Below are 13,144 nucleotides of genomic sequence, written 5' to 3'. Positions count from 1 at the left end.
CTCTGCATGCGCACAGCATCTATTCACCGCTGCTCTGCTCAGACTCCCAACTGCCCCCCCACCCGCGGGACACTGCGACCTGTGGGTGGGACAGCGGGACAGACCATAAAAAACGGGACTGTCCCGCCGAAATCGGGACAGTTGGGAGGTATGCAGCAACATACAGTATGCTGTACTATTAAGGGAGATTACTCCCCACTACTATGACTGCTGTTAAGATACTGTGAATTATCGCTCTTATACAGCATATGGTAACTAATATTTCATATGCTACCAACAGTATCTTATCTAACTCACTATGTGTTTGTCCTTGTCTGTGTAAAGCGTCTGTCTCAAAACATTTTAAAATGATAAATTAACAGTTAAGTATTATTTTTTGTAACAAGAGTGCCCCAGAAAAATGAGAGTTCTTTTGTCTCTTTTCCATGTGACTACAGTATATACATACTCCACGCATGATACAATTATCTAAAACAAAATTAGATTCTATTGTTGTAGTGTATTTATATACATTGACATATATTCAAAACAAACTTATTTTTCTAGTGCTCATCTTTCCCCCGTTTCTCTTCCCCTTATGCTAGTACTAATTAAGTCATCTGTGCTCAAGTATAGCTATACTTAAATCCTGGGCAGTTAGTGTGCCTTGAAGACCAAGGTTATAGTGTGGTAATAGGAGTAGTGTGCAACAGAGGAACCAGGGGTATTAAGCTGACAAACCAAGGGAAGTCACTTATTTGGAGCATTGAATATGTGTCTTACCTGTATAATTGACCTAAGTGCATTTCTTCCTTGAAGCCTGGTGCAGCTGACAGCATGTAACTTATTAACCAGAAAATCTGTAAGGAACTCCTTTAGAAGGCAGATTGGGAGCAGATCAAGCGACTGGGGTGGACTAAGGGTACAGATGTACCAGGCCTAGTGGTTCTGGCGACGGTGGCCAGTGCAATAAAGTTTTGTTTATTGTGGCACACTGCGCATAACGTCATGACGTCACGCGGTGCCGCACCACCCGCACCCTATGGTAGAAGGCAGTGGCGGACCTGCATTTTTAGGGCCCTGAAGCTTGAACTGTTATGGGGACTACTTCGCAACTAGCAACAATAGGAGAACATTCAGCAAGGACCTCGAGGCCCAAATGGTGAAAACAGGGTGGTGGGGAGCAGTGCTTAAAATGGGCCATACAGTGAGCCCTTTCCCACCAGACTGTGTCTGCAGGGACAGGACAGGTACTTGGCACGGTGAGAGAGTCTGCAGGGGCAGATGTGGTGGGTGACGAGGTGAGAGAGTCTGCGGGGCAGATGTGGTGGGTGACAGGGCGAGAGTCTATGGGGCATGTCTGGTTACAGCACCCTCCCATCGGCAACTTTAATGTCTACCTCTCTCAGCTCTCCTCCTCTTAAAAAATCACCTTACAGTCACCCCCCAATGCATTAATCAGCTCACAGCTCTCCCCCTCCCCTTCAATAAACACCTGACAGCACACACTGCTCAGTGGCAGCAAAATGTCTTTATTAGAACCCTCCTTGGACTACTACATTGCTAGGATGGGCACTCTCAGGTTCCACCATACCTGGGAATGTCACAAAAAGAAGTTCTGCAGGCTTTCTGGAATTAAAGTCTAAAAAGGAAACACGTTTCACGCGCAAATCACGGAGCTAGACTAGGACTCTCAGTAGCTCCCACAGGAACTAAGCGACGCGCATCCAAACTGTAATAGCAGCTATACTGTACTAGAAGCCTGGTTGGCATGGTGTTATTGTTGACAAGCTATAGCCATACAGTACATAAAAAAAAAGAGTTAAAATGGGCCTTTCCGGGATTAGGGACCTTAAACTTAATTAGTTTCATAGTAGATCTGCCCCTAGAAGAAGGACTGCAGAGGAGCCGCAGGTGGCAGCCAGAAGACAAGAAGGTAAGTGCAGGAGCATGGAGGGATACTGTGGGGACCTGCACTGGAGCACTGTTGCGGGCATAGCTGCACTAGGACACTCTGGGTGGCTGGCTGCACTGGTGGGACACTGAAGATGGCTGGCTGCAGTGATACTGTGGAAGTCTGGCTTAAGGGGCACTGCGGCGGCATGGAGAGATGCTGTGTAAGCTGTGTGAAGGGACACTGGGAGCTGACTGCAGGGACACCGTGTGGGTCTGGCTGCAGGGACACTGAGAGACTTCTGGCTCAGCAGGGAGACGCCGGCAGGAGAGCTGCACGCACTACTGCGACCAGAGGACTGGAGATTGGGTAGGGAAAGTTAGATCACCCGCCTTGGCCCTTTTCATAGTGTCGCTATTAACATCACTATGTGCACACTCTGACTTCAATACCAGGACTTTCAAAAAAATCAAAGAAATCATAAAAGAGCTTTAAACTAAGAGGCACCTTGCACCTGTTAATGTTTTTTCTAGCTTTTTTAACTTTGTTTTTATATTTCAGCATTGGTTTTACTACACTACCTAACATATACAAGCACTCCATCCATATACTCTAATATTCCTTTGCAAACTGGCATCTTCTCAACCATGTGATCAACTACCTGAATAGTGAATAGTGAATATTGACTGAAGTCCCCATGTGCCCAAGGAGGAACAATTTCTTCAAAGATTCATCATTACAGAGAAACTATCATATAGATAAGGCAGACCCTCAATCATTCAGCCCGTACAAACCAGGGACTCTGAGATGGGAGAGTCCCTAAAAAATGGGTGTTGCATACCTGTTAGTCTGGGGGAGCAGTCTAAGGTATAAAAGCCTGCCTGGGGAATTTTTCCATGTGATTAAAGCCAGAAAAGCTGGCGGGTGGCTTGGGAGATGGTCTCAGTTATTGATAGGGCTGTTTGGGATTTTTCTATGAGGAGCTGAGGACCATTGTAGGTGTCCTTTGTGAACACCAAGGGGTAAATTTACTAAGCACCATGTTCATTCGAGTTGGCAAACACAGTCGTAATTCCTGTCTCGGTAATTTATTAAAGGCAAAACATGGCAGTGTTTGCTGGAATACATGTACGAATAAATAGATACATCATCGGCCAAACTCGGAAGAACTTTCCATAGTCACCATTAGAGCATGGATATTTACCAAGATTAGTTTCTGCAAACACAACTGTGAATCCGCTCAGAATGCACTTTTCAAATAAACGTCCCCTTCAGCAGTGTGCTTTGAAAAGCTTGTATGGATCAGTGAGATCTTTATTCTGAAGATAGTTCTTAATGACATTGATTGTATGTTTGGGGTTGTTGTCTTGCCGCAGAATAAATTTGTAGCCAGATGCCTCCCTGATGGTATTGCATGATGGATAAGTACCTGCCTTTATTTATTAGTAATGAGGACACCATTAATCCTGACCAAATCTCCAACTCCATTTGTTGAAATGCAGCACAAAACTTGCAAGGAACCTTCACCATGCTTCACTATTGACTGCAGACACTCATTATTATTGTACCGCTCTCTAGCCCTTCGATGAATGAACTGCCTTCTGTTACAGCCAAATATTTTACATTTTGGCTCATCAGTCCAGAGCACCTGCTGCCATTTTTCCTCAAACCAGTTCCTATGTTTTCATGCATAGTTGAGTCGCTTGGCCTTGTTTCTACATCAAAGTTATGGCTTTTTGGCTGCAATTCTTTCATAAAAACACTTATGACCAGACTTCCCAGAATAGTAGATGAGTAGACCTGGGTCCCACTGGTTTCTGCAAGTTCTGAGCTGATAGCACTGCTGGACATCTTCAGATTTTAAAAGGAAGTAAGCATGATGTGTCTTTCATCTGATCCACTAAGTTTATTTGGCTGACCACCGCATCTCTGTTCTTCAGCGTTGCCCGTTTCTTTGTGCTTCAATGCTAAGAAATACTGGCAGGTACTGTACTTATCCCTCATGCAATAACATCGAGGAGGCATCTGATTGGCTCCAAATTTATTCTGCAGCAGGACAACAACCCCAAACATACAGCCAATATAATTAAGAACTACTTCAGCTACTTTACTTCAGCATAAAGAAGAACAAGGAGTCCTGAAAGTGATGATAAGGCCCCCACAGAATCCCGATGTCAACATCATCAAGTCTGGGAATACATGAAGAGACAGAAGGATTTGAACAAGCCTACATCCACAGAAGATACCTTCCTGCCGAATTCCTTCAAGAACTGTTCAAGTGTACCAAGAAGAATTAAGGCAAAGGGTGGTCACACCAAATATTGATTTGATTTACATTTCTTTCCTGTTCATTCACTTTGATAATTGCTAAAAGTAAACTATTAATATGTCTGTTTTTGAAAGCGTTTCACTTTGCAGCATGTTTTCCACACCTGCCTAAAACTTTTGCACTGTACTGTGTGTGTGTGTGTGTGTGTGTGTGTGTATATAATATATATATATATATATATATATATATATATATATATATATATATATATAGTATCTATCTATACTGTAGCTATCTCTCTATATACCTATCTCTCTATCTGGGTATCACAGTTAATAATGGTTGGCATGCACACTATGCCGGGAGAGGCTGGGGGCTGTCCAGCAACTCGTGGAGTGCTGGACAAGTCTCCATTGTGATGATAACTACTGTCATGCCCACAAAATGTATGCAATGCATCAGGGGACCTATACTCATGCAGCATGAGGTCATACAAATTTTTAGGCGCTATTGTAGGGGACACCCAATTTTATATAGGAATGGGCTTGATTAAAAAATTGTATTATTCACATTGGGTGATGTATCAATGGGACAGATGTATTAAGCCTGGAGAAGGGATAAAGAAGTGACAAAGCAGTGATAAGTGCAAGGTGATAACGCACCAGCCAGTCAGCTTCTGTCATTTTTCAAATCCATTCTGACTGGCTGCTGCATTATCACCTTCCACTTATCACTTTATCTCTTCTCCAGGTTAATACATCTGCCCCATTGTACAGTATATTGAGGGTAATTCAGAGTTGATCGCAGCAGCAAATTAGTTAGCAGCTGGGCAAAACCATGTGCACTGCAGGGGGGGGGGGGCAGATATAACATGTTTAGATTTGGGTGGGTTATATTGTTTCTGTGCAGGGTAAATACTGGCTGCTTTATTTTTACACTGTAATTTAGATTTCAGTTTGAACACACCCCACCCAAATCTAACTTTCTCTGCACATGTTATACCCCCCACCCACCCCCCTCCTGCAGTGCACATGGTTTTGCCCAACTGCTAACAAATTTGCTGCTGCGATCAACTCTAAATTACCCCCATTGTATTGTGGAAAATGTATTGGGCTGACAACTTGTTGAAATTTAATTACTTTGCTGGGATACAGTTTGTTTACAATACAGCCCAGAGTTGTCAGGTTTCCTTTGATGTAGGGAACAAGAGTTTGCTTGGAGAATACATTAAGTGCCCCTGGGGGAACCCTCAGAGACACTATGGGGCATATGCAATTAGCGGCGAATCGCGGCAAGTTTTCGGCCGTTTTTCAATTCGACACAATTCGACAGCAAGTGGGTGCCGAAATTGACCATATGCAATAAAAAAATGGATTCGACAGTCCCGCTGACGAAAAACGGCCGATTTGACGGATTTTGTTCCGTTTTTTTAAAAACGGAAAAAACACGGGAAAAAATGGCGTGGGGTCCCCCCTCCAAAGCATAACCAGCCTCGGGCTCTTCGAGCTGGTCCTGGTTCTAAAAATCCGGGGGAAAAATGGACAGGGGATCCCCCGTATTTTTAAAACCAGCACCGGGCTCTGCGCCTGGTGCTGGTGCAAAAAATACGGGGGACAAAAAGAGTAGGGGTCCCCCGTATTTTTTACAGCAGCATCGGGCTCCACTAGCTGGACAGATAATGCCACAGCCGGGGGTCACTTTTATACAGCGCCCTGCGGCCGTGGCATTAAATATCCAACTAGTCACCCCTGGCCGGGGTACCCTGGGGGAGTGGGGACCCCTTCAATCAAGGGGTCCCCCCCGGCCACCCAAGGGCCAGGGTTGAAGCCCGAGGCTGTCCCCCCCATCCAAGGGCTGCGGATGGGAGGCTGATAGCCTTGAGAAAATGTAAAGAATATTGTTTTTTCCAGTAGTACTACAAGTCCCAGCAAGCCTACCCCGCAAGCTGGTACTTGGAGAACCACAAGTACCAGCATGCGGGAGAAAAATGGGCCTGCTGGTACCTGTAGTTCTACTGGAAAAAAAATACCCAAATAAAAACAGGAGACACACACCTTGAGAGTAAAACTTTATTGCACACCTGCCTGCACACACATATTTACCTATGTTGACACTAGAGATGTGCACTTGAAATTTTTCGGGTTTTGTGTTTTGGTTTTGGGTTCGGTTCCGCGGCCGTGTTTTGGGTTCGACCGCGTTTTGGCAAAACCTCACCGAATTTTTTTTGTCGGATTCGGGTGTGTTTTGGATTCGGGTGTTTTTTTCAAAAAACACTAAAAAACAGCTTAAATCATAGAATTTGGGGGTCATTTTGATCCCAAAGTATTATTAACCTCAAAAACCATAATTTCCACTCATTTTCAGTCTATTCTGAATACCTCACACCTCACAATATTATTTTTAGTCCTAAAATTTGCACCGAGGTCGCTGGATGACTAAGCTAAGCGACCCTAGTGGCCGACACAAACACCTGGCCCATCTAGGAGTGGCACTGCAGTGTCACGCAGGATGGCCCTTCCAAAAAACACTCCCCAAACAGCACATGACGCAAAGAAAAAAAGAGGCGCAATGAGGTAGCTGTGTGAGTAAGATAAGCGACCCTAGTGGCCGACACAAACACCTGGCCCATCTAGGAGTGGCACTGCAGTGTCACGCAGGATGGCCCTTCCAAAAAACACTCCCCAAACAGCACATGACGCAAAGAAAAAAAGAGGCGCAATGAGGTAGCTGTGTAAGATAAGCGACCCTAGTGGCCGACACAAACACCTGGCCCATCTAGGAGTGGCACTGCAGTGTCACGCAGGATGGCCCTTCCAAAAAACACTCCCCAAACAGCACATGACGCAAAGAAAAAAAGAGGCGCAATGAGGTAGCTCTGTGAGTAAGATAAGCGACCCTAGTGGCCGACACAAACACCTGGCCCATCTAGGAGTGGCACTGCAGTGTCACGCAGGATGGCCCTTCCTAAAAACACTCCCCAAACAGCACATGACGCAAAGAAAAAAAGAGGCGCAATGAGGTAGCTGTGTGAGTAAGATAAGCGACCCTAGTGGCCGACACAAACACCTGGCCCATCTAGGAGTGGCACTGCAGTGTCACGCAGGATGGCCCTTCCAAAAATTACTCCCCAAACAGCACATGACGCAAATAAAAATGAAAGAAAAAAGAGGTGCAAGATGGAATTGTCCTTGGGCCCTCCCACCCACCATTATATTGTATAAACAGGACATGCACACTTTAACCAACCCATCATTTCAGTGACAGGGTCTGCCACACGACTGTGATTGAAATGACGGGTTGGTTTGGACCCCCACCGAAAAAGAAGCAATTAATCTCTCCTTGCACAAACTGGCTCTACAGAGGCAAGATGTCCACCTCATCATCATCCTCCGATATATCACCGTGTACATCCCGCTCCTCACAGATTATCAATTCGTCCCCACTGGAATCCACCATCTCAGCTCCCTGTGTACTTTGTGGAGGCAATTGCTGCTGGTCAATGTCTTCACGGAGGAATTGATTATAATTCATTTTAATGAACATCATCTTCTCCACATTTTCTGGAAGTAACCTCGTACGCCGATTGCTGACAAGGTGAGCGGCGGCACTAAACACTCTTTCGGAGTACACACTTGTGGGAGGGCAACTTAGGTAGAATAAAGCCAGTTTGTGCAAGGGCCTCCAAATTGCCTCTTTTTCCTGCCAGTATAAGTACGGACTGTCTGACTTGCCTACTTGGATGCGGTCACTCATATAATCCTCCACCATTCTTTCAATGGGGAGAGAATCATATGCAGTGACAGCAGACGACATGTCCGTAATCGTTGTCAGGTCCTTCAGTCCGGACCAGATGTCAGCATCAGCAGTCGCTCCAGACTGCCCTGCATCACCGCCAGCGGGTGGGCTCGGAATTCTGAGCCTTTTCCTCGCACCCCCAGTTGCGGGAGAATGTGAAGGAGGAGATGTTGACAGGTCGCGTTCCGCTTGACTTGACAATTTTGTCACCAGCAGGTCTTTGAACCCCAGCAGACTTGTGTCTGCCGGAAAGAGAGATCCAAGGTAGGTTTTAAATCTAGGATCGAGCACGGTGGCCAAAATGTAGTGCTCTGATTTCAACAGATTGACCACCCGTGAATCCTTGTTAAGCGAATTAAGGGCTCCATCCACAAGTCCCACATGCCTAGCGGAATCGCTCCCTTTTAGCTCCTCCTTCAATGCCTCCAGCTTCTTCTGCAAAAGCCTGATGAGGGGAATGACCTGACTCAGGCTGGCAGTGTCTGAACTGACTTCACGTGTGGCAAGTTCAAAAGGTTGCAGAACCTTGCACAACGTTGAAATCATTCTCCACTGCGCTTGAGACAGGTACATTCCACCTCCTATATCGTGCTCAATTGTATAGGCTTGAATGGCCTTTTGCTGCTCCTCCAACCTCTGAAGCATATATAGGGTTGAATTCCACCTCGTTACCACTTCTTGCTTCAGATGATGGCAGGGCAGGTTCAGGCGTTTTTGGTGGTGCTCCAGTCTTCTGTACGTGGTGCCTGTACGCCGAAAGTGTCCCGCAATTCTTCTGGCCACCGACAGCATCTCTTGCACGCCCCTGTCGTTTTTTTAAAAATTCTGCACCACCAAATTCAAGGTATGTGCAAAACATGGGACGTGCTGGAATTTGCCCATATTTAATGCACACACAATATTGCTGGCGTTGTCCGATGCCACAAATCCACAGGAGAGTCCAATTGGGGTAAGCCATTCCGCGATGATCTTCCTCAGTTGCCGTAAGAGGTTTTCAGCTGTGTGCGTATTCTGGAAAGCGGTGATACAAAGCGTAGCCTGCCTAGGAAAGAGTTGGCATTTGCGAGATGCTGCTACTGGTGCCGCCGCTGCTGTTCTTGCGGCGGGAGTCCATACATCTACCCAGTGGGCTGTCACAGTCATATAGTCCTGACCCTGCTCCACTTGTCCACGTGTCCGTGGTTAAGTGGACATTGGGTACAACTGCATTTTTTAGGACACTGGTGAGTCTTTTTCTGACGTCCGTGTACATTCTCGGTATCGCCTGCCTAGAGAAGTGGAACCTAGATGGTATTTGGTAACGGGGGCACACTACCTCAAGAAATTGTCTAGTTCCCTGTGAACTAACGGCGGATTCCGGACGCACGTCTAAAACCAACATAGTTGTCAAGGCCTCAGTTATCCGCTTTGCAACAGGATGACTGCTGTGATATTTCATCTTCCTCGCAAAGGACTGTTGGACAGTCAATTGCTTGGTGGAAGTAGTAAAAGTGGGCTTACGACTTCCCCTCTGGGATGACCATCGACTCCCAGCAGCAACAACAGCAGCGCCAGCAGCAGTAGGCGTTACACGCAAGGATGCATCGGAGGAATCCCAGGCAGGAGAGGACTCGTCAGAATTGCCAGTGACATGGCCTGCAGGACTATTGGCATTCCTGGGGAAGGAGGAAATTGACACTGAGGGAGTTGGTGGGGTGGTTTGCGTGAGCTTGGTTACAAGAGGAAGGGATTTACTGGTCAGTGGACTGCTTCCGCTGTCGCCCAAAGTTTTTGAACTTGTCACTGACTTATTATGAATGCGCTGCAGGTGACGTATAAGGGAGGATGTTCCGAGGTGGTTAAGGTCCTTACCCCTACTTATTACAGCTTGACAAAGGCAACACACGGCTTGACAAATGTTGTCCGCATTTCTGGTGAAATACTTCCACACCGAAGAGCTGATTTTTTTGGTATTTTCACCAGGCATGTCAACGGCCCTATTCCTCCCACGGACAACAGGTGTCTCCCCGGGTGCCTGACTTAAACAAACCACCTCACCATCAGAATCCTCCTTGTCAATTTCCTCCCCAGCGCCAGCAACACCCATATCCTCCTCATCCTGGTGTACTTCAACACTGACATCTTCAATCTGACTATCAGGAACTGGACTGCGGGTGCTCCTTCCAGCACTTGCAGGGGGCGTGCAAATGGTGGAAGGCGCATGCTCTTCACGTCCAGTGTTGGGAAGGTCAGGCATCGCAACCGACACAATTGGACTCTCCTTGTGGATTTGGGATTTCGAAGAACGCACAGTTCTTTGCGGTGCTTTTGCCAGCTTGAGTCTTTTCATTTTTCTAGCGAGAGGCTGAGTGCTTCCATCCTCATGTGAAGCTGAACCACTAGCCATGAACATAGGCCAGGGCCTCAGCCGTTCCTTGCCACTCCGTGTGGTAAATGGCATATTGGCAAGTTTACGCTTCTCCTCCGACAATTTTATTTTAGATTTTGGAGTCCTTTTTTTACTGATATTTGGTGTTTTGGATTTTACATGCTCTGTACTATGACATTGGGCATCGGCCTTGGCAGACGACGTTGCTGGCATTTCATCGTCTCGGCCATGACTAGTGGCAGCAGCTTCAGCACGAGGTGGAAGTGGATCTTGATCTTTCCCTAATTTTGGAACCTCAACATTTTTGTTCTCCATATTTTAATAGGCACAACTAAAAGGCACCTCAGGTAAACAATGGAGATGGATGGATACTAGTATACTTATGGATGGACCAGCGACTGCCGACACAGAGGTAGCTACAGCCGTGGACTACCGTACTGTGTCTGCTGCTAATATAGACTGGATGATAATGAGATGAAATTAATATATATATATATATAATATCACTAGTACTGCAGCCGGACAGGTATATATATTTATTATGTAATGACTGATGACGGACCTGCTGGACACTGTCAGCTCAGCAGCACCGCAGACTGCTACAGTAAGCTACTATAGTAGTATGTATCAAGAAGAAAGAAAAAAAAAAAAACACGGGTAGGTGGTATACAATTATGGATGGACCAGCGACTGCCGACACAGAGGTAGCTACAGCCGTGGACTACCGTACTGTGTCTGCTGCTAATATAGACTGGATGATAATGAGATGAAATTAATATATATATATATAATATCACTAGTACTGCAGCCGGACAGGTATATATATTTATTATGTAATGACTGATGACGGACCTGCTGGACACTGTCAGCTCAGCAGCACCGCAGACTGCTACAGTAAGCTACTATAGTAGTATGTATCAAGAAGAAAGAAAAAAAAAACACGGGTAGGTGGTATACAATTATGGATGGACCAGCGACTGCCGACACAGAGGTAGCTACAGCCGTGGACTACCGTACTGTGTCTGCTGCTAATATAGACTGGATGATAATGAGATGAAATTAATATATATACATATATAATATCACTAGTACTGCAGCCGGACAGGTATATATATTTATTATGTAATGACTGATGACGGACCTGCTGGACACTGTCAGCTCAGCAGCACCGCAGACTGCTACAGTAAGCTACTATAGTAGTATGTATCAAGAAGAAAGAAAAAAAAAACCACGGGTAGGTGGTATACAATTATGGATGGACCAGCGACTGCCGACACAGAGGTAGCTACAGCCGTGGACTACCGTACTGTGTCTGCTGCTAATATAGACTGGATGATAATGAGATGAAATTAATATATATATATATATAATATCACTAGTACTGCAGCCGGACAGGTATATATATTTATTATGTAATGACTGATGACGGACCTGCTGGACACTGTCAGCTCAGCAGCACCGCAGACTGCTACAGTAAGCTACTATAGTAGTATGTATCAAGAAGAAAGAAAAAAAAAAAACCACGGGTAGGTGGTATACAATTATGGATGGACCAGCGACTGCCGACACAGAGGTAGCTACAACCGTGGACTACCGTACGGTGTCTGCTGCTAATATAGACTGGATGATAATGAGATGAAATTAATATATATATATATATAATATCACTAGTACTGCAGCCGGACAGGTATATATATTTATTATGTAATGACTGATGACGGACCTGCTGGACACTGTCAGCTCAGCAGCACCGCAGACTGCTACAGTAAGCTACTATAGTAGTATGTATCAAGAAGAAAGAAAAGAAAAAAACACGGGTAGGTGGTATACAATTATATATAAATTATATACAATTATATATATATATATTAAACTGGTGGTGATTAATTAAACTGGTGGTCAGGTCACTGGTCACACTATCAGCAACTTGCAAGTAGTACTCCTAAGCAGACAATCACAATATATACTGGTGGTCAGTGTGGTCACAATGGCAGTGTGGCACTCTGGCAGCAAAAGTGTGCACTGTACGTTAAAATATGTACTCCTGCTCTCAGACTCTAACTGCTCCCCACTGTCTCCCCCACAAGTCAGATATACAGTCACACTATCACTTCAGCAAGTAGTAGTACTCCTCCTAATGCTCCCCAAAATTACTAAAGTAAATACTAGAGATGAGCGGGTTCGGTTTCTCTGAATCCGAACCCGCCAGAACTTCATGTTTTTTTTCACGGGTCCGAGCGACTCGGATCTTCCCGCCTTGCTCGGTTAACCCGAGCGCGCCCGAACGTCATCATGACGCTGTCGGATTCTCGCGAGGCTCGGATTCTATCGCGAGACTCGGATTCTATATAAGGAGCCGCGCGTCGCCGCCATTTTCACACGTGCATTGAGATTGATAGGGAGAGGACGTGGCTGGCGTCCTCTCCGTTTAGAATTAGAATAGATTAGAGAGACACTTGATTTACTAATTTTGGGGAGCATTAGGAGTACTCAGTAGTGTACAGTGCAGAGTTTTGCTGATAGTGACCAGTGACCACCACTTTTATTTATAATCCGTTCTCTGCCTGAAAAAAGCGATACACAGCACACAGTGACTCAGTCACATACCATATCTGTGTGCACTGCTCAGGCTCAGGCCAGTGTGCTGCATCATCTATATATATTATATATCTGTCTGACTGCTCAGCTCACACAGCTTATAATTGTGGGGGAGACTGGGGAGCACTACTGCAGTGCCAGTTATAGGTTATAGCAGGAGCCAGGAGTACATAATATTATATTAAAATTAAACAGTGCACACTTTTGCTGCAGGAGTGCCACTGCCAGTGTGACTAGTGAC

The sequence above is a fragment of the Pseudophryne corroboree genome, chromosome 1, assembly GCF_028390025.1.
Source record: "Pseudophryne corroboree isolate aPseCor3 chromosome 1, aPseCor3.hap2, whole genome shotgun sequence".
Classification (NCBI taxonomy): domain Eukaryota; kingdom Metazoa; phylum Chordata; class Amphibia; order Anura; family Myobatrachidae; genus Pseudophryne; species Pseudophryne corroboree.
This window is presented reverse-complemented; position numbering follows the sequence as displayed.